Raw genomic sequence first — 22,184 nt, forward strand, 5'->3', positions numbered from 1 at the left:
CCAAAAGGAAACCCTTTAAGGCGTCTACATTTCACGGAAACCTTTAAGTGAAGTAGTAGAGTGGAGATAGAAAGGACACGCATATGCAAAGAAGATTGGGGCACAAACAGAGGGGAAAAGAAAACACAGCATTTAAGGAAAGCCAATTTATAAAATACCAGTGTGTTTGCTTTAACAAATTCTAGCGGGGCCTGAAGTTCTGCTAACAGAAAACCCACCCAATTCCTGCACTTTCTCTAGTTTGCTCCCTTGCTCCCAGTACCCCTGTTCAAATGCTCACTTCTCTCTTCATTTTCTCGTGATAACAAGGCGCACTTCTCCTAACAAAGAAGGGCTGCATTTGCTGAGTGAGTATGGCACCAAAATGAGACAATCAGAGCTCTGAATTGTATGACATGATAAAGGAAAGACATGCTGACAGCAAGGCAAGGAGGAAATCTAAAAACTCAGAAGTCATCTAACAGACAATCCAAAAGAAAAAGGCAGAGGAGTAATTAAAAACCCTGAAGACAGTGATGGGTCTCAAGTTTTTGAACTGGCTCCCTATTTAATAGAAAGGATGGTTTCCACCCGAGAGAAGAGAGATAAAAGAGAGACTTTTCTGTAACTAATAACCGACTGACATATTTCTGTTGGTTTTGTACATTTTTTTCACTCATTTTGAAAATGACAAGTATAATTAAAGTTGTTAAATACATTGAGAGACTTGTCATTCAACTAAAATATCAACTCTTATAAATTTTCCACAATAAGCACTGCACACAGCACAATGCAAAGAAATGAATCTCTCACTAGAAAGATTTAGTCATTTGATGATCCTATAAAAAACTCACTCAGACCTTCTATTTCCCACAGCAAGATAATGAACTTTCCTTCATGTGCTTGTGAATATAAAATGTATGTATTTAACTTAATTTCTGTTATACAGAAAAATGAAAACCTCAAGAAGAATATTAGTGGCCAGTCTGAGCTCTTTGGGACTTTAATTTTAATGCAAGTCCTTCATAGGAGTACATTAGTATTTTTGCACAACTGTTTTGTTTGTTTTTCTTTTTATCCTTCAAGAAAAATAAAGAGGATGCACCAGCAAGATGCCTTCTGGGGACAAACTCCAGTGCAGGAAATTTGACTGTGCTGCCACAAGGCTCAAACTAAACTGGATCTAAGTGATACCTAAGACCTGTGTTAGCTCTCTACGCAGGTTAATTTTAATTCCAAAAGATCAAAAAAAAAAAAAAGTCTCTTTTTGGTGAAGCTATACCCTTTCAAAAATAACCAAACTCTCAAAACAAAATTTCAGCACTCATCTAATCTATGTACAGTGATAACAGTTATAACATGAACTAGATGGCGTAAAGTGTTTTAGTGAAGAAAAGCCCACACAAATATATGAAGTACTTCAGAAATAGAGCTGTATGAAATAATGTACACAAATTAAAAAGGAAAAAAAGAAAAAAAAAAACACGAAAAAATATGTTTTTTCAGTATTTGATAAGAAATAAGTGTCTCAAAGAAGCCATCATCACTCTACATCTGCAAATTGTGCCTTTCTGACAATGCACTGGAGGAAGTTAGCAGGCAATCAGCGCATATACTGAAATACTCTGCCATCCTATGCAAAACATGGACCTCTGCAAATTTCAGAGTCTCTTCATCACATCTATGGGAAATTTCTGTTCTACTTCTAACACCCAGGAGCGAAAGCAGAGCCCAGATAGCAGGGCTTGGTAGCACACAGCTCTAGATGGCAGTACAAGGCCACGAGGGGCAGCAGGTCTTGTCCCTCTTCTGAATGGCCTGAGTGGATGACAAACCCCAAAAGAGGGGGGACACGCTAAAACTCCTCATGAAGGCTACACCTGCGGGAAAAGTTAGCTTATTTCATATTATTCACAATGTGTTCAAGCTGCATTTGAATTCTGTCCAGAGTACGTTGCAGTCTTTTGTACAATTGCTGTATAGATGCAAACAGACAGAAGGAAAAAATGTATGAAGCGCCTTGGCGCTTCACATGTTCACTAACACATGTTCAAGAGCAAAGTCAGTGTGAAGGGGGAATAACTTCCAGCTCATCAAAGGCTTCAGTAAGTGATCCTTTTCCAGGCTGAATTCCTCTGACTCCTGGGACAATATAACCATGAGCTTGTTCAGGCAATGGGAACCAATACTACCTAAATTAGCACGTCTGCTGTTACAGGGTGTCAGTTGGGTTCTCACTGTAAAAGTTACAGAGCCCTGATTACAAAAGGAGTTTTAATTATTAACTAAAAAATAGAAAGGCTGATTTAGTTACTGGCATTTTAATATCCTCAGTAGTTAGAGCAGAATTTGTTATTTTTCATAGGTTACTAGATGGGAACCAGACCAGCTTTTCTGCTCCTGCTAGCAGAAGGTCAAGCCTCAAAGCAGCTTCATCTTTGTTGTTGTTTAAACCTTGACAAGACTGCTGAGATTGTCAGAAATCAGTGATGGTTTATGTACAGAGAATACCTGACCACTTAAAGCTGGGCTGGGATCTCCTGAACAAGGCAGATTATGGATGAAACTTCCCAATATGCTTCACAAAGCAAGACAGTTGCTTTTGCACTTCACAGAAGTAAAGATTAAAATGTATTTTCCCATTTGAAATGTATTGCCTTAAGCTGTTTTGATGAGTAGGTCCCATGTAGTAGTAGAATAAAATATGCACACACAAACATTAATATCTGAGGACACTGTAAAAGAGTATATTCAAGGATGTTATATGCAAGGTAGAATACACTACTGCAGCAAAGCAAACCCTGTTTCATAATTTAAATCAGAACTGGATGAGTGATCAATTTCTTTTCAAGGATAGCGACTGAAGGAATAGTTCATGTTTTATAGTTTTTTAGTGTCTAAAATAGTCTGTTTTCAATCTCCGAAGGCTTATTTTTCTTTCTAAAGATGGCGTGGGGCCTGGGGGACCCACTTAAAGTTTCTTGCCATACTTGGCCAAGAAACACAAAGTGTTGGTGAAGTATAAACACAGAGCCCTTTTTCTTTGACCCATTCTGCAGTGTGATGGGATAGTGTTGTTAGTTTATGTGAGAGAAAATAGCATAGGCTTTCTGAAAAAAAAAAAAAAGTGGAATTGGATTAAGGCCTTTGTGCAAGCCTCAATGCTGAGGGGAATTAGCAATAGTTGTAGGCACTTAAAGGAGCTCTCATGCTGAAGCTTATCCCAGATTTTACACAATAAACATTTGAATATCAACAGTGTTTTGCAACTTGCAGCACTAATGTATAAACTTCTTCCTTTTGAAACTCCCAAATCCCTCCAAACGTTCGCAATACCCTCTACGTAAACATGTAGGGTCTATAGTGGAAAACACCCAGTCAGGGATACGATTTTTTTTTTTTTTTTTTAATTTTCATCCCCAAAATCTAAAGTCACCTAGTACTATTAGCTCATTTAAGCACTTCAGAAGTTCTGTATTTTAACCATCCAACTTTTTCCCCTCCAGCCTTACTTTCCATTTAAAAGACAAAGATATCAATGGGACATGGGCTTGACTTGGGTATACTAATCTCACATATTTCATGCTACCATAAAAAGGCACTACAGAAGCTTCAAAATGTTTCATTCTTTAAAATACTTATCTATCACTTTTTTATCAATATGTTCATAGCAAATTTTTTTCTGGAGCTCACTACCAAGCTTAAACCACACTATCTCATGAACACTTGGAGCAGGCATTTAGCTCCCTCCCCTTAAACTCCTCTGTTAGCAAGCAGGATTCAGAATAGACTGACTAGGGAAAGCTGGATTCCTTGCTGCTAGAGTTGTACTAACACCCATGGAGTTGGTGTCATTAGCCATAAGTAAAGTCTGGCAGTTAATGACAGATTTTGAATTCAATGTTAGGTATAACAAATTCACACTAACTTAGTTGGAAAAGAGACCTGTGTCTTTTCTAGGTACTGATTAGCAAAATTTGCTGTTGACATGACATTACTAGTTTTTGTAGATGCAACTTAATTTCAATACCCTGTTTAAAGGATGATAGCAGATTCAGGAACAAATTACTTCCATACTCTTAGCATGATCCCAAAGTAAATCTTCTCAGTGGAGTATGTAATTATAAAAGATTCTCTCCTCCTTATTTACTTTAAGTCATGTTCGGTAGTGATATGTGTAATCAATTTTACAGCTTTCTATCTGTCCACTAAAATAGCTAACAAATAAGCCTATGGTGAAATAGCAGGGTGAGAAAAACTTGGAGATCATTTTTTGTTGCAGTGTTTGTTTTGTTCTTGAAAGGACTGCGATAAGAAACTCATTGCATTAAGAAAAAATGAAGACATTACTGCCCTGTCCAGTTCTGAAGCATGTTGAAGCAGTTTGTCTATTGAATTTGATACAATGATGTATAGATGAATAAAGTTATCTCTAGTATTGAATAGGACGGTGTCAGTGGGAGGGTAAAAAGGGAGGAACTTGGAATCTGAAAAGAATACTTCCCTCCCCCCCCCCCCCTTTTTTTTTTTTTTTTTTTAAAGAACTTGAAGGTCAGGGTCCAGCTGCCGTAAAAGGCTAGAGGACAAACAAAATGCTGGACAGGCCCAAATAAAGACAACTATAGACACATAGACACACATATTGCAGAGGTTTTCCTGCTTCAAGTAGCTATTATATTAACCTACACTTTAAGCAAAGAGCATTTTTGGTTTCACACTAGTGAAAACCTAGGATGAGCAGAAGCACCAGTAAAAGTTGCATCTTTAATGAAAGAGATGAAACAGGCCAGCAAAGGTAGGAAAAATTTTTTTAAAAGAAGAAATTATATTGACTCTAGTTTACTTGAAAGTCTAGTTACTGGCTTATGTCAGTCAAAATAACATTGCTTTTCTCTTTACAACCCACTAGTATCTATTCTAAAAGGTCTGGTGCCTCCCCCCTTGGCCTGCGTGATACGTAGCAAGCCTTGAAATTTGAGTCAGTATATGAAAAACTTGAACTCGTTCACTCATCCATGTTAAAAAAACGGTTTATTAGTAAGAGTTCATATTCTGATAATTTATCATTCACATCATGGTCTGGGAAGGGGACGAATCTTCAGGGAAGTAGTCAGAAGGGTTAATATCACTGATTAGAGGGGGAACTGCATTAAAGCTTTGAGTTGAGGTGCATTTCGTCATTCTTACTCAGTGCTGCTTATTGTTTTCTTGTAATTATTCTAAATTTAAGTGTCTCCCCATAAAATGAAAGTGATTAGTATCTTTTTTTAAAAAAGAATAAATACTAGTAAGCCTGTCCTGTTCAGCAGGGGGCAGGGAGGAGGGAGCTGGAGAGCTTTGTCTGCATTTGCTTGGCTTTTTTAAAACAAAAAGGGAATGCTGGAGTTAGAATAGTCTCACGATCTCAAGTTTTTAATATACATAATATAATTAATAGCCTTGGATGACTGCTACATAAAACAACCCAATTCACTGTATTACTGTTTTCCAACACTAGTTTTATTTATTTTTTAAATCAGTGGCATAAAATTGAAAAAATTACTCCAAATTAATTTAACAGCTTGATATAGACTATATTTTGCAAGGCGGAGACCTTACAGTAGATAAGTCTAAGTTTTACTGATGCCACATCAAGCTCTTTACAAGTTATCTTTTATACTAAGTTCATATAAAAATCATGCAAGTTGGTGAAAAGGGAAAGGCAAAAACTAGAACAATCTTCTGTTAAAAAACACTTTCACCTTGCAACAGAAAAATGTTTTAAGAAACAAAAGATGGAAATAAATAGTATAAAAAGGAAAAGATGCAACAGTTAAGTCTTTAGAACAGTTTCAAGGCTAACGTAAGTTGCAGATCATTAACTGAATGCATTGTCTAATGGGCACAAATGATAGACTTCATTTTGAAGTTTCTCTTTTGTCTGCAGTCAAACTTTGAGTTTGATCCAATCTATATAGATAAATCTACGGATTAATCTGGAGGTTTAAATGGTTTAGCCAAAGGTTGGTCCAGCTTTATAATAGTGACAGCTGATCTGTGTTACTTTCCACTGAGATTTCTTTTTTGGATGACCCCCCTGCATATTGCATCTTGCAATTAGACTGTTGACAACTCTATTATGCTGACAGCAGCAGTAGAGCTACACAGGGAATTATACAGCATGTTGTGCTGTAAATGTTACTCACAGATGTCTTAAGAGATGGTAGTTTGTCCCATGTGTTCATATCTATGCTGCAGTGCATCTCAAGTTGCAGTTGTTCAAGGTAGAATTGGTGACATGCTGAATCTAATGCAACTCTTACCAACAACTTTCTGAGATTAAGAGCCTGTCAGGATGATGTCAAAGGAGGTTTAAGAAGCGCTTTCTGAAGTTGTTCTGAGTTAATAATTAATGGGTATCTTTCTTTGATAGTTCTTTTATATTTGGATGCAGCTGGCTGGAAATAACCACAAAGGGAACCTGATTTTATTTGTCATTAATTTTGACTTTACTTCGCAAATGATCATGTCCCGTCATCACAGCTTTACTAATCTGGCTGTACTATAATGTGAAGATGAAACCTTTGATTAACAAAACAGATTAATCAGTTTCTAGGGTATTTTAGGGTAAGATGCATAACATACATCTCCTCCCAAGTAGTTTTCCAGTACATGCTTAGAGATGTGTTAACTGTTAAAAGCTGTCGAGTAATCACAGTGAGGTTTTTGATCTAGGCTACTTCTTCATCTTGTATAAATGAATGTTTTGAGAACTAAATCAGAGGTGTTTTGTCTGTACATATGAGATGCAAATTTGGCATTACATGCTGGAAAATAAATGTTGGGCTCAAACCTGTATTTTATGCTCAAAATTAAGATTTAAAAGCCATAATCTGAGTTAATATTTAATAATACTATCTTGCTATGACAATGCCCACAGATGCTAAAAGCTGGCTAGATATAGGCAAAGATTAGAACCTGCCTCAAAAATGTATTTTTTTTATGTATTTTCCAGTATCCAAAATATGTGCATATGTACACTACATAGGCATTCCAACTCACACAAGTGTAAGTTCACACATAACCTTCATGTCTTTACAAGAAGACCTGCTTGAAGACTGAGCCCTTCATGAGATCTCAACACTGTCACATAAGTGTACTGGTCTCTCAAAAAACTTTGATCAAACTGATCTGGTCTATTAAAATTACTTCCTAAAGGAATTAGAGAAAAAGAATCAGAACTGGAAAGAGAATGAAAGAAAGATGCAGTATTCTGAATACTCAGAGATTTGTATACGCAAACATTCAGTGTCAAAGAAAAGTTAAAAGGACTCTGTAGTACTTCAAAATATACTTAAATTTAAAAAGTAGTTTTTAACAACCTGGGTAAGAAAAAAACCCTAAGATATTAATATTAAATGCAGTTGTATTATTTTAATATAAGAAAACAAACAGTTAAGGATTTTTTATTATTACCCACAAGTTAAGAATCAAAGCAAAATCTAGCAGTTATATAACAGGTCTCTTACTCTCCTGGGCGATCTACCCAGGATGAAATTCTGGATAGAATTCACTACTATGAAATTCTATTGAGACAGAGCATTTTACTAGTCAGATAATGAACAAAGAGCAAGTTTATTGTATTGATTTTTAGAGAGCACACATTTCTAAGAACATATTACCAATTTTCTAGTTATTAGGTATTTTCCATCCTGTGAATCAAGTTTCATGTTCATAAACAAGTGCAGATTGCAAGCTTTCCCTGTAAGACCAGGGAATTAAGTTAGATTTAACTGTTGCTGTCTATTTAGACACTGAAGTAGGTTTCTTTAGATGTGATAAATATAAATTGTGGTCCCAAGGTTTTAATGCAGACTATGGCTTCACTTATAGTACCAGATATCACCTGTTAGCAAGTCTGGAAAACTTCTATACTAATAAGGATGTGACACCCACCACCACGACAACCAGTGCACATCACAAATATTTGAGTGTTTGAACACATTTTTGAACTATGAAGGACACCCTTAAGAGTCGAGAGAAGCTTGACCATCACACCACAGTTCTCACTGATCCTCCATAACTGAAAATACCTTTTCTTTCTCCCTCCCTCCCTCCCCAAACACAGCTTAAAAAATTGTTTTAAAAAGCTAGCAACTGTCAGCAGGGAATCTGAAGGTACAGTGAGGTCTACAGACTTTTTTAATATCCTGTTTAGACAGATTAAGTCAGGAAAATATGCTGTTTCAGTCATCCTGAATATCTGATTACTATTTGAGTTGGATTTGAAATTTGTCAGCAATGTGCAAGAATTAAAAAAAAAACTTGCTAAATCTTGGTTGGGGAGCTCTAACAGTTTTTGTTTACTGCTATAACAAATAAGCACATATCTCTGCATGTAGCTGTGAATGTATGCTTATCAATAAGCAATGTATACAAAATATACTGAAATGCATGCAAGCGTAAGTCATTATCCTCTGCAGTTTTTCTCCCATTTTAAAAAGGATAAAGATAACAGAACTGTAAGAGTATTTGTTAATTTATACTCTAGATTATCTGATTGGTGTATATACTGAGAAAATTTAAATAGTGTTCTTGAATGTAAATATATACAGATAACTACAGATATAACAAATTTGGAAGGGCAGTATTATGAAATTGAAGCCTATTATATTTCAGTGCCCACAGCTAGACAGCACAGCAGTGATCTGTGCGTGACTTGTTACTCAGCTGTATTCTGAAGTTGATATTAAGGGAACATTTGATTTTTTAGTTTAAAATGATGTTCAATTTCAGCTCAGTGTTACATTCTTAAGCCAAGACAAAATTTTATGAAATATTTTTGAATGAATTATAACTGTATCAGTTCCAAACAGCAGCAGAAAAAGCACACATTGATAATCTGTATTTTGATTTCATACTTCTGATCAAAATAATTTGTATGCAATTTTAACAAAAATATCCAATTTTAAACTGCAGATAAATATTTCTGATAAATGCACAGCTCATGAAGTGCATAATTAAAGATAGGATTTTTTCTAGTATTTCTCCTAGAAAATATCCCCAACAGCAAAAATACTTTAAATGATTTAAATGTGAAACCATTTAAGAACAAATAGTGGTATCCTAGGCATGAGATTCTGATCTTCACTTCCAGAAGAAAAATATTTTGTTTCTAGTAGAAACAAATAACTTGAAAGTGGTTTTCTATTAAAAAAGGCAAAATAGTATTTGCTTCTGTGTTAGGTCTGTTTCACTGATGTGGTTAAATACATCTTTATCATTTACCACTTCTTAAAGGTACACATAAGCAGGGTAATGACAAGATATATGTGTCATGGTAAATTGAGAAATAATTATTCTATTCTTTGATTTATTACATCAGTTGTGAAGCTTCTAGCTGGAACTGGGTATTGTAACCTATGCACATGTAAATACCTTTCTTCATGTTATTTGTCTCATAATCTATTCAAATGGGTTAATTACTCATGGGTGTAAAGATGAACAAAATTTGGACCTTAACTCTTCACTTTACCCTTAAATCTTTATTAGCCTCTTTCTGCAAGTCTATACCTGTATGATAGAGAAAGGAGCAAATTACACAGTTGCTCCAGTGTAATTGTTTTAGATGTTTTGAGCTTGAAATAAAAGCTATGTTAATAAGCCCTCAGTTGAAAGCTTTGCTTTCTATAGTGTTCAGATGCTTGTTTTCATTTGATGAAAATTATTAATACTAACACAAAAATTGTTTTGAAACCATTTATATGGAATACGTACCTACCTCTTTGGTTAAAATCAGTGATCCATTAAGGCTTTTCTTGCTTTTTTCCAAGCTGTGAGCATACTGCGTATTTAAGTGTGTGTAAGAGTGAAGGTGGGGGGTAGGTTTAGCTGAATAAAAGATTGCTTGATATCTTGAAGTCCTTTGAAGAGTTTTATAGGCTTATAAAGCCCAGTGTGAATGAATGACATTTTTCCTCCTTTATTTTTACATATGGAAGTTTGTTAACCTGCTTTTCAATTAGTGAATAATTATTAATTATACTAATTACAGGTATAATGAAAACCACATACTTTGAAAAAAAAAGTTAAGCTTAGGGCTGAAATTGTAGCTGCAGAGAGTGATGCTATGATAAAGGCTGAGGCAGCATTTGTGCTTGTGGGGTTTTATATACACGTAAATTTGTTGAATAAAATAAAACACTAGAGCAACTTCTTACAGAAAAGAAAATCCATAGAGAAAATGTATCCAATAAATGATTTCAGACAACCTTGATTTTTTTGAACCAGGAATAATAACTGTTTATTTTGTTTTAAAACGAGAACCATACCAGAGACACAGGAATCCTAATACAACACACAAAGCTGTCTTCATTTTAAGCTATCTACACAAAAGCAACAAGAACTAATTGCAAGTTATCTGCTAGAAACTGTAATACTTTTTTTTTCCCCCACTGACAAAAGAGAGCATTGCATACATTGAGTTTGCAATTATACATGTATGACACGAAAACCAAGTCAGAAAACTTAGATTTAATGGTATGATTCTGTCCCAAGGAAACCCCAACATTGTTTTTCTCTTCACAAACTTTAAATTCCAAGTAGGAAAGAGAAAAATTTGAAACATCTCCATTTCCACATGACTATTTTATTGTAGTATGTTCTGTTAATTATACTTTTAGGTAAACTTTTCAGAACCCTCTGTAACAACACTATTTACTGCTTCTCCCTAGAAGGAAGCACCTCTAGAATGTTTTAAGAAATGTGTGAATCAGAAGCTGGTTATTTTATATTTTTTACACATATATATATATAAAGACTAACAAGACACCCTACTCCCTAGAAAGCAACTATGTTTTAATCTAGTGTCAGTTTTAACTAAGGATGGAAAGTCACTAAAGATCGAAATTTAAAAAACTACATGTGCATATATACAAAATTGCTCATTCATTCTTCCACAATATAGTTTGAAATAATCTGAACGTTCAATACTAAGTTTTATAGAAATAAAGCTGTTTGTTTTCAAAAAAAAAGCTGTCTTTTTTCCCCTTGTGGCTTTCAGAAGTTTTCCCTTGTCTTCTGCATTCAGTTGAGCATGTTTTAAAGCAACAAAAATGTTTCCATCACATTATTATAACAGAAATTGAGACAAATATTTGCATAATGAAAAATTATTATATAGATAATATCAATAAGTATGATTAAAACCATCTATATGGGGGAGTTGAAAACGGAAAGATGGAACTAATATTTATAAATTACCACTGCAAAATTAATAATGTTAAATATTTTTTAAAATAGAATGCAAAGCAGCCAGCAAATGTTTTGTTTTAAACCTCTTTTTATAATATCGGTGTTACATTTTCCACAATTAACTGGTAACTTAATCCATCAGAAGTACATACAATTAAATCAACTATAAGGAGATGAAATTACTCTCAATATTTCTCTTCCCATGCAGAGAGAAATCCAAAATTAAAGTAAATTAACTGCATTATTGAAATCCACTTGTGATCTTGATTTTAGATTTAAACAATATTTCAGCAAATACTTAAACAGGCAATTATTGTTTATATAGTAAACAGAAAACTGCCTGCAGTTTTAGATGAACTAGATTCACTAATATTGACAAGTAAATAGCTGTTTGGACCCAAAATAAGACTTAATTACTATAGTCAACAACATTCATTATTGAATGCAGCATACAGCTTATATTAAAATATAACATTTACATATTTGTTATTCGCCCATTTTTCATACTAAGAAATTAGAATATATGAAAATGTATAGAATATTAAACATGCTGGCACTACAGATAGCAGGTATGAATCACTTTAGCAAGCTTTCAGACTCAGAAGTCCAAATCTTTTCTTTCCAAACAAAACACATTAATTAGGCCCCAATCCTGCAATAAGATCAAAATCTTTATAAGAGTCAGACTCTCTGAATGCAGTATGGTTCAGACCAGGACCCTTAACAGACTCACAGTACTTCTTTCCTCTTGATTTGAGCTATTATCAAATTAAAGAACTACTGCAGCTTGACTTTCTGCCAACTGTACTTGAATTTTCAGAGAACAGCTTTATTCCTTTCATAACCTATTTTTGAATGAATAGAAATATTAGCTGCAGATACCATTGCCTGAACATCACCAAAATTAAACAACATAAGAAGATGTGTCTGGTCCTAGGGGTAGAGTGCTACTTTTCATTGTCTATTAAGGCTCTGTGGGAAGAAATCTCTGAAGCTGCCTTTACAGGGCAGTTTTGGGGCATGTTAAAGCTTCTTGTCTTTCCCTGTCCCCCTGCAGAAAATTTGCTGCCTACTCAGACCAGGGAGCTTTTCCCCAAATGCACAATAAAGAAAAACCTGCAGAGATCTCCCCACTGGCTTTGTCCCATGGTGCAACTCCCACTGACAACAGCATAGAAATAGTTGGGGTCTGAAATACGAAGCATGATCACTCTGGACAAGCAGCTGCTGTACACATCACACAGGAGCTGTAGCATGTAATAGCCCTCGGGTCACTATGGATGTCTACAGCAAAATCAGACAGCTGAAAAACAGCCAGTAGCAACTTTTGGCACAGACCTGTCAAAGATGTACTTGCCGAGGCTCCTTGGTAGGTGCCAGAAAAACATTTTGGCTTTTGTGCTAGGGTCTACAAAACCTTCTGCAAGTTTTAGGCAATGCAGGGGACCCTAAGCACAACCCCCAACAGCACAGTGGAACAAAGCAGTCATGTCATATTTCTAAATTGAAATGCAAGTAAATAAATTTACATTACAAGTTTACATACAGGAGAGAAGTGTCCCAACTCTCCAGGAAAAACTGTATCCCTAATTTCCACTTCAGATCATTTAACAACTTGCAAGCCCTTTGCATCAAGCCCTAGATTTGTAGCCATTCCCCCCCCGCCCCCCCCAAAAAAAAAAAAAATCAGGTTTCATTTCTAGCATGAAAAACACATCCATCCAGATCCTTAGTTATAACACTTCCTGCAGTAGATCCTACAGTGGCCAACTCAGATCTGAGCAAAAAGGGCTTGACTGACTATGAATCCTACCCACTCCAGAAAGGAGCTCCTTTTTCCACCTTTGCAAAGAGCACCATGGAGGGAAGCAACCATACAGAGGCATTGCTCACAGCTCACCCAGAAAGTAAAGCAACTGCAGCTCCACAGGCTGCTCTCGGGTTTGGGATGTGGATTTTCCTTGCCAATTTGTCTTAAATGGTTAACATGGATTTCAAAAGAGGAAGTAACCATTGTAAAATGGCTTTAGTAATCAATATATCAAAGTTTTTGTATCAGAAGGACTTCACTAACATAATTCACAACCACAATGGGTTGGAGAAGAAACATATCAGCAGTAGGTCACAGCATGACTTACTCAAGCCATGCTCTTCTCTGTATTCAGGTGTAATTCCCCTGAAATCAATGAGAATTGGCTTGAGTAAGGAGTAGGGTTCACTCAGTGATAACTCTGAAGTTAAGATATCCACAGCTTCTCTATAGACCATTTCAAGGACTAGCTCTGATTACTCTTCCCCGGCAAGGAAAAAACTGAGCTCTCACATTTCAAAATCAAGGGTGGGCTGATAGGGCTGCCAAATCTCCTCCAGCATCACAGCACACTGAAAAATGGCAGCTCATTGTTAATACTCTTCAGAAGCCCCTTATTTCCATTTACATGAGTTCATTAGGATTACACAGGTGACTGATGTTATATGCTAAGTGTCTCCATGATTGCACAAAGTGCCATATTAACAAAAATCAAAAATAAAAGTGGTTTGTCAAACACCATACATAAAACACTGAATGCTTCATGGGCAAGTGTTTTAGCCTCCATATGCCTGAACACTATGAAGCAATCTTTAATTACATGATCACGCACAAAACTTCATCCTCAGTGATGGTAGTTCTACAACATTACAAGCAACAAAACCCAAGGGAAGAAGCACCTAGGGCTACTTCCCTGCCTTCTCTAGTAATGCTGCACCAATATAAACCTGATCTTGTTGTTCTCAGGTTTTCAATGGAACTAAGCAGCCTGTTTCAAGACATAAGAGTGAAAACAGCCTCCAAAACCAACTGTCTTTACCTTTACAAAGTCCATTCACCTTGGTGAATTTTGCATCAGTTTTTGCATCAACCCAAGCATTTACTGATAGGATTATTGTAGTCCTCCTGTCCTTCTTTTCTCCCTTCCCTAGGAAGAACATGAAGGCTGACCCTACAAAAACATCTGCTTGCAATTTTATCTACAAGCACCTTGAATTCCTAAAATCTGGAGTTTACCATCCTGCTCCATAGGCAATGCCTAAAATCAACTAGCTAACCCGTTTTACCATGAAAACGCACTGAAAAGTTAAGAGCTGTTTATATATTGCACACCATACGCCACATGTCAGTTAAATACATATGGATCCAGGCAAAATACAAGTATCCAACTGATTCTTCCCTGATCCTAACACAAAAGCCTGTATGCATCTTTACTCCTAGGAGCAATCCCAGCTACTTCAGCAAGACTCTGCTGAGGGGAGAAAAAAAAAAAATCATGCGGAGAAATTAGTTCACGTTAAGCTTAAAAATATTGTTGTTCCTTCCTTTACATTATTTGCTGATTGATTCCTGATTCGGGGTCTTTATGGGAATTTTGTATGATAGGCACTTCTGCAGCAGGCAAAGTGACAGCGAGTCTCGGGTGGATTTCTGGACAAGGGAATAATATTGTATCATCGTGTCTGCACGGTGCCCTCTCCATGCACAATAGCTCTGAGTGGCAGTGCATGGTAAGCGGATGAAGCAGTAAGAAGTGTATGATCTGATGAGCTTGGCTAAGCTGGGGGCGTCTCCTCTACTCGGCTAAATTAAAAACCTCCCTGCAATTTCAGCCCTAATCACCCCCTCTGATGCTGTAATTGATGATGGTCAGTTAACTCCTTCGCTCCCAAGGCCATTTATCAGAATCTAAGGAACTGTGCTTTAGCCAGCTTCTCATAGCTTACATCACTTGGATTTAGCTTTTTCTTTTTTTTTGAAAATTTAGAAATATTAAATAAGTGATATGAAGTATACAGAGAGTCACAGCGTAAATATTTTATGGCAGGTCTCTGGTTACTTTAGAGCCATGGTGCCTCACTCCCAAGTGGCACAAGCTGTCTTTAAGCCTGGTTTGTGGAAAATCTCTCCTCTCCAATGGCACCGAGACATACATTGGCTTCTCTGCCACTCTCCTCCCTGTGGCTGGCACAGGCAACATGCCAGCAGCATTATTACACCCTTGCACCTCCCAGCTGGCAAAACAGCCCTTTGCAGCCTTTACCAGTTGGTGCAAGCTGCTCTAACTTGTGTTGAGAAACCAAACCAGAAAAGAAAGTCCTATTTGCATTTTCAGCCTGATTCCAGACACAGCTCCTGTATGCTCTACATACAGGCTTACTGTTAGCTCCTACACAACATGTTCCAAACTTAATAACAAAGGTGTGACTAGAGCTGTTAAAATGATTCCAGAGCTGAAACATCTTTCCATTCCACCTTCTATTTATAAAGGTTTGTAAGGAATTGTCTGTATAGTGCATTGTTCTTCTCTTGCAGAATTCTTTAAGTCTGACTCATACAGAGGAAGAAAAAAATCTATAAGATGTGATATATGTTTATACTCAGCTGAATAAGAGGCTTTACAGCATGGGGAAATCTATAGCATGAATTATTCTAACTGATTTATAATAGACAGCAATGCCTTAAGGACACTATTCTGACTACTTGTGCTTTCATAACAGGGTCGATGTACTAGCTGCATCATATTCAGTAAGTAGAGTATCCAAAGTTTATGTCCATATACCAGTTTTAGAATGACAGCCTATTACTGTACTTTAGATGAGGGCAAGAGGCAATGCCCCCCCTGCACACACACACACATTTTTGAGGTTGTAACTTTTATCATTGTGTCTTGAAAGACTCAAATGTGCATGCAACTTATAGTTAACATAGTTACAGTATCAACACATAATCATCATGCCTAGATTTTTAAATCACCCCATGCTGTACTAGAACACCAGCAGCTGCTGAAGTCTTATCTTTAATTTCTGTTGTGTTGCTTTGCTCTCTTTTCTGCATGGGGAATAGGCTGCAAAGTCTTTATAGGGTAATGCTATTTTGTGTGCAGATCCCAGCACTGCCACTCTGTAAATAGGAAACCAGCTGACTCAGGAGACATCTGGATATCAAAAGATGTGTCAGCTCAGTTGAGACCAAGGCAGAAACCCCTTTTGCAGCTCACTGCTTGAGTAGCAGAGGTTCAAAGCTGCCCCCATAAGATGTTTCAAGACTACTTTACCCAGTGACTAATAGCTGACTGGTGCCTGATGGGCAAGAAAATTGGATGAACTGATAGACCTTTCCACCCAAGGTGCCATTCCTTGTCATCTGTCTGTGTAGGAGGGCAGTAATTTTTCTAGATACTTTGACAGATGAAAGCATTGATTCTAGACAGCCATTCCTACCCAGATAAGTGATTCATCTTGTAAACAGTACCATATTCTCATATACTACATCATTTTCCAATATAAAAAGGAAAAACACATCTCTTTATTTTTCTGGATTCATGAGAAGGACAGAGTCCTAGCTGGTTTCAGTCTTTGATCAAGCCCTACTCTCAGGTAACAGTCTGAAAATATAGAAAAAGACAGGGAAATAACTTTAGAGTCCACCTCCCTTGCTGCTGTTATTCTTGAAAGAGATCATTTCTCAGGCCCCGAAAGTACCCACACCACCCCCCTCTTCCAATACTACTTGCAGCATTTGACCAATGCAGCACAACACCAAAGTTCGTATCAAAGGAGGAAATGGCAATTCAGTCTCTAACACAACAGAACAGCTGGCCCTGAAGATCTCCTAGCACAACCAGGATCCACGTGGCACTGGAAGACGATGTGTCTGCCAGTCAGTAAATGAATTTAATTAAGCAGCAGAGTGACTGGTCTCATATGGCTGGAACTGTTGAGTATAGGTGTGTGTGTGCATGCACACTCTACACATTAGCAGAACCAAGCCAAACTGCAGAAGAATCCATAAACTTCTCTTGTAGCAATTAAGCTAAACAGACCCTTGCTCTGCCCATGCCAGTAGGACATCTACTGGACTTGACTTTTCAGGAAATTACTTACTGCTTGAAAGGTAACACATAGGAAGAAATATGTGCAAAAATACAGAGTTGTGAATTCTACATGCCTTGTTCTGTACTTCACACTGCTTTACACCAGTTTGAAGACATCAAGACACGACAGAATTAAGCATGTTAATGAAAAATAATTTAAAGAACATCTAAGAAAAATATCTCAAGATCAGGCTGTCCCCTTTTCAGGTCAGATTTGATAGCTTTGCTCATGGAAAAAGCATTACTTACTGTTATTAAAGGAAATGTGCCCAAGGCATTGAGGAAACAGTTCCATTTACTGGACCTACATGCAGCTATGCTTCTATATCCAAATGACATGCAAACTACAAGTATACAATCAACTGTGAAATATAATATATTCACTTTTTGAATATATACTTCTGTATATACTACTAACTAGCTCTCAGCATCTATTCATGCACTAAAACCAAGACCACTCCAAAAACACCTTTCCTTTGCAGCAGCCCCTTTAGGGCAACAGAGACAAGGGCCACAAACTAATTTAATTGGCCAGTGGGGATTTCCCTTAGAGGAGAAAGCACTCAGACTATGTAGGACTGACATCTTACCCCGTTCCCCTTTTGTAGTCTGTGACAGAAATGAGTCTATTGGCGACAGGCGAGACACACCAGCCATATGGCCACGGCACTTTGTGTTACAGCTATTGGGGACCAACCTATCTCCTAACAGGACAACTGAAAGTCACAATAAGCCAGTGCAGGCCACCATACACCTGAGGTTTTCCCTACAGAGTTCTCGAAGATGGCAAGTGAGCTCCATGTTATCTTTGATTTAACCTTATTCCCAAAGAGTGCTTGCGGAGAACACCCAATGAGAGACTCCACCTAGTCTGCTGGCCTTTGCTGGCCTTCCATTCCCACTTTCTTATTTTGAACAGTTTCACTGTAAATGAGTAAAATATTGGAACATTAACTTATATCGTACTGCAAAGTCTATTCCAGTAAACCTGTCAAAATTGGCATCATTAATAATAATACTTAACACTTACATAGTGCTTTACATTTTCAGAGCACTGTAGACATTAAGTTAATTAACAAGTGACAGTTTCACAAGCAGAAGCTCTCCCTGCAGCACTAGTCTGTATGCCTGAATTTCTCACAAAGTCTCAAACTCTGCATTAATCCACTTGTCTTTCATCCTTCTGAAAAGATTATCTTCCTTTTTATTCGCCTCCTTTGGACATATACACCCATGCTTTTAAAAACCAAGCTATTAAAAAAATTTAGGTGGAAGAACACTGACTTAACATAAGCTAATTGGAAAATCCACATTACCCTACTTTTCAGCCTAAATTACACAAAAATCAGAACTCTATCAAGCAAATATCTGGACAGAATATGTCTCTAAATGGGTGTAAAGTGTACTTAATATTGATTGCTCTGCAATTTCCCAAACTGTTCAGAAACAGAGAGACATAATTAGGTTTTATTTGAATTTTTCCTTCGGGTTTGAAAAGAAAGATGGCAAAAAAAATCAATACGTTAGTCTATCTACAGAAGTAAAGTAAGTGAAACCCTTGTCTCTAGCAATTTATCCTATGAATTCACTAGGGAGAACAGCAGTCAGTTCTAGGAGCTATATTTCAGAGGAAGCCGATGGAGCCGGCACTAATTTCTAAAGTTTAAATTTAGACATGTCAGTGTCACATCAGGCTTGTCTTCTACTCATAGCCCACCAAGCAAGATCAGCGCCCAAAGGACACAGTTGTATCAGGGGTCCTCCATATGTGGCCTACCTACTCAAGGCAGGGTAGAGCCTTACTCAATCTGGTCTTCATCAAGATACTCAAGTTTACAGAAACGAAGGAACAACTTGAAAAAATTCAACAATAAGCCTGTTTTCCAAGATGCTCATGAACAGTAGAACCCACAATCCACATGGGCAACATAAGCACTTGCTGCCCAGGCGAGCCACGTAAGTCCCATGTGTCCACACTACAGAAACGCTGCAAACACCGTCACATCCCACAGCACCAGCCTCAAAGAGACCACCCAAAAACAAAACCCAAACATTAGTGCAAGAGTGGAAAGAACTCCTCTCCCAGCCCCTCAATTAAGACACAATCTTATCTCCAGACAGCTATACGCAAGCCATGAGGATTTAAAACACCCTCACCACCACGTTGAAAAAAGCTCTCCTTTTGAAAAGCCCTCAGAATCTCTAGTCTGCCCTCCTCTGAGTTCCCAGCAACAGCCTCAGCATACACAACCAGAAGAAACTGAAAAGTCACAAGCAGCATAGTTAAAAGCCATCCACCACCCACCAAAATGGCAGTTCTAAGGGTAGGCAAGGTGCTGCAGCTGGGTGGCCTACCTTGTTTGGGGGTGCACCTCATTCTTGCTGTGGTGCCTTGCTGCATGCTCTCCTCTCACATTCAGTCACAGTGCCCTGCTCATTATGTGCCACCATTTTCCTCAGTACCTGTGCGACTGCTGGTAGCTTTTCTTAAAATCCCACCTCCTGGAGTCAGAGGGTTTGTGCTTTTCTGGCCCCGTTTCAAAGGAGAGGTTTGTGGCTGTTGTGGCCTGCTTGAAAATATCAACAGCTAAACCACTTCAAACATACAGGTGCTACCAGAGGAAAAAAAAAAAAAAAAAAGGCATTACAAGTGCCCTTCCCTCCAATTTATAAGCACCTGGAGCCCAGCATAGGCTGAGGGGACTTGGTCCCCTTCTCCACAAACTGCTCAGGCTGTGCCTCTGTGACTCTGGAAAGCAGCTTCACTGTACAGCACAACTGCTACGAGGATTTGGCCATGACGTGAATGTTAATTTATAGCGTAACAGTTATATTGGGAAGTGATGTTTCTTCTAAGTTAGTTCATGTGTAGAAGCAGGCAAAGTCCTGTGCATGATCAAGGTGTGGAAGGCAGGGAAGTTGCTGTAAACTCTTTCAGGTGCCACTTCCTGTGGGGTTAGACCTTCAGCTGATGGAAATCAGCATTTCTCTGCTAAAAGCAAATGGTCATATAGCCTGGTTATTCCAACAAATCCATTGCTTAAAAAGAGCATTGTAAGATCTAAATATCTGTTAATTTAACTATTTTAGATCCAAAAACACGTTTTTCATTTCATTTCAGTATAAAGACATCTAATGCTAGTAAGCTGTTTGGTCATAATGTGCTTATGCACAAACATGCACACACAAAAATAGCCAAACTAACTTATTCAGCTAGGATGAGTGATTCTGAAACAACCTTAACACTACCACACCAGCACACAGTGCGAACAACAATTCACAATTTCCCTTACTCTAATAGACAGCTCAAACACTGGCGAAGCTCCTATCAGAGCATTTAATATCTGCTGTAAGCCTCTGTTTAGCAGGAAGATTACATCCCCCAGATTTCACAGTTCAAAAGTTCATGCTGTACTGTTCTATTTATAGACTTGCCTGACATTACTTCTTCTTTAGTACAGATATTCTGGAAAAAAAAAAAAAGAAAAAATGGAACATGATTTTAAAGAGTTTATTTTGTGCAGACAGCACCATCTCTCAGTCCTGCACCCAGTCATAAGGAGCTTTTGTTTGCTAGCATTAAGTTTGCAATTAAAATTTCTTCTGACCTCTCATTAGACTTGGAACTTTGAAAATAAAGTTACAATTCAGAACTGAATAATCAACACTAACATCGACATATGCTTTGCTTCTAGTTAATAATTTTATCAGGAGGAACACAATGATTAAAAATAATAATAATTTTGAGAGATCCACAGGTTAAAAATTACTTTTGCTGGAAAAGAATGGTCATGAACAGAAAGATTCTTCCAGCCTGTAGTTGCTTGATTATTTTTATATCTAGTTTTCCCTTCCCATTGTATGTATTTTCTGTAGGTCTTTCAGCAAGTAAATCTCTCATACTCCACCTTGGTGCAGGACTGCTTTAGAAACACAAAATAGATATTTTAAGTCATCTCTAGATATTCAGTTCCAGAGAGATAAGACGCAGGCCTCAGTCTAATCTCATTTACACAGATCAAAATCAGAACTCATTTCACTGGAGTAAGCAGTGCAACACTGCTGTAAAGCTGCACAGCTTCTTACTTGGGGCAGTTTTGTGTGTGATGTTTTTAACACATCTCTGTGCCAACTTATTTGAATGCATTCTTTAATCAAACCTCTCTTTTAAAAACAAGGAGGCACTCATGTTTGTGAAGAGCTCTGGCCTGCCAGTGCTTTCAGGTCAATGTTGTACACGCACAGCCTCCAACCAGCTTGACCCTGCCCTGATCTGGGGTTGGCAGTATCACGTTGATTTGCCTTTTCATTCCTCTGTGCAAATGATCAAATACCTATTTTATAACTGGACTAAAAAAGGAAGAAGGTAGTGAGAGGGAAAGCTTCTGAAGCAAATTAAGGAGAGGTCTCAGATTCACATCTCCTGGAGATACAGAATGAAAACAAAACTGCGCTGCCATCTTCATTGGCAGAATTGGGTCTAAGAGTCTTGCCTCTAAGTATGCATCCTTGCCATCTATTTAGCAAAGCACTTTATGATTGTTGAATGTGTTGACTATCTTTCAAGTGCTGTCATCTAGTTAGAGAAATGATTTACTTACTGATTCATCTGAATATTAAAAACATCAGACAGCATTTCTCAAAAATGTGTTGCTTTGTAATCAGCAATGTTGGTGCTGTGGTTAGTTTATTAAGTGAAGCACAGGTCTGAGAGACTTTTATAACTGAATCCAGCATGTCTGGGGCTTGTGCATTGTCTTTAGGTCAAGCCTAGCTGAAGTATCCCTTAGTCACTTGCTGTGCAGGGCATCATCTTCAGGGAGCAGCTTCTCACCATCTTTTCTGCTCCATGTTTCCCCATGGTGTCATGGGCTAGAGGGGACACAGGGCTGTATATGACTTTTCTGCACTATGAGTAAGGATCAGAAACAGTGGGACAACCTCATTCTTTTCCACAGTACTCCAGAGGTCGTGAAGTATGTGCTTGAAGGCACATGTGTATTTAATCAGTTCGGACGTTAAAGAAAATCAAGCTCAATTTTATGCATGCCCTATCTAGCTTGGAAC

General features: G+C 37.6%; 1 long non-coding RNA gene across 2 annotated transcripts in view; it reads right to left on the reverse strand.

Annotated features, from left to right (window-relative positions):
* LOC137863277 (uncharacterized) overlaps window positions 1-19,909 on the reverse strand; it is a 398,617-nt gene extending 378,708 nt beyond the window's left edge. For both annotated transcript variants that reach the window (XR_011100830.1, XR_011100831.1), the window contains exons 1-2: window positions 19,795-19,909; window positions 19,473-19,684 (exon numbers count right to left, since the gene is read on the reverse strand). This is a non-coding gene — a long non-coding RNA (uncharacterized lncRNA). The remainder of the gene's footprint in view (window positions 1-19,472; window positions 19,685-19,794) is intronic.
* Between the last annotated feature and the right edge of the window lie 2,275 nt (window positions 19,910-22,184).

The sequence above is a fragment of the Anas acuta genome, chromosome 12 (genome assembly GCF_963932015.1).
Source record: "Anas acuta chromosome 12, bAnaAcu1.1, whole genome shotgun sequence".
Lineage (NCBI taxonomy): Eukaryota > Metazoa > Chordata > Aves > Anseriformes > Anatidae > Anas > Anas acuta.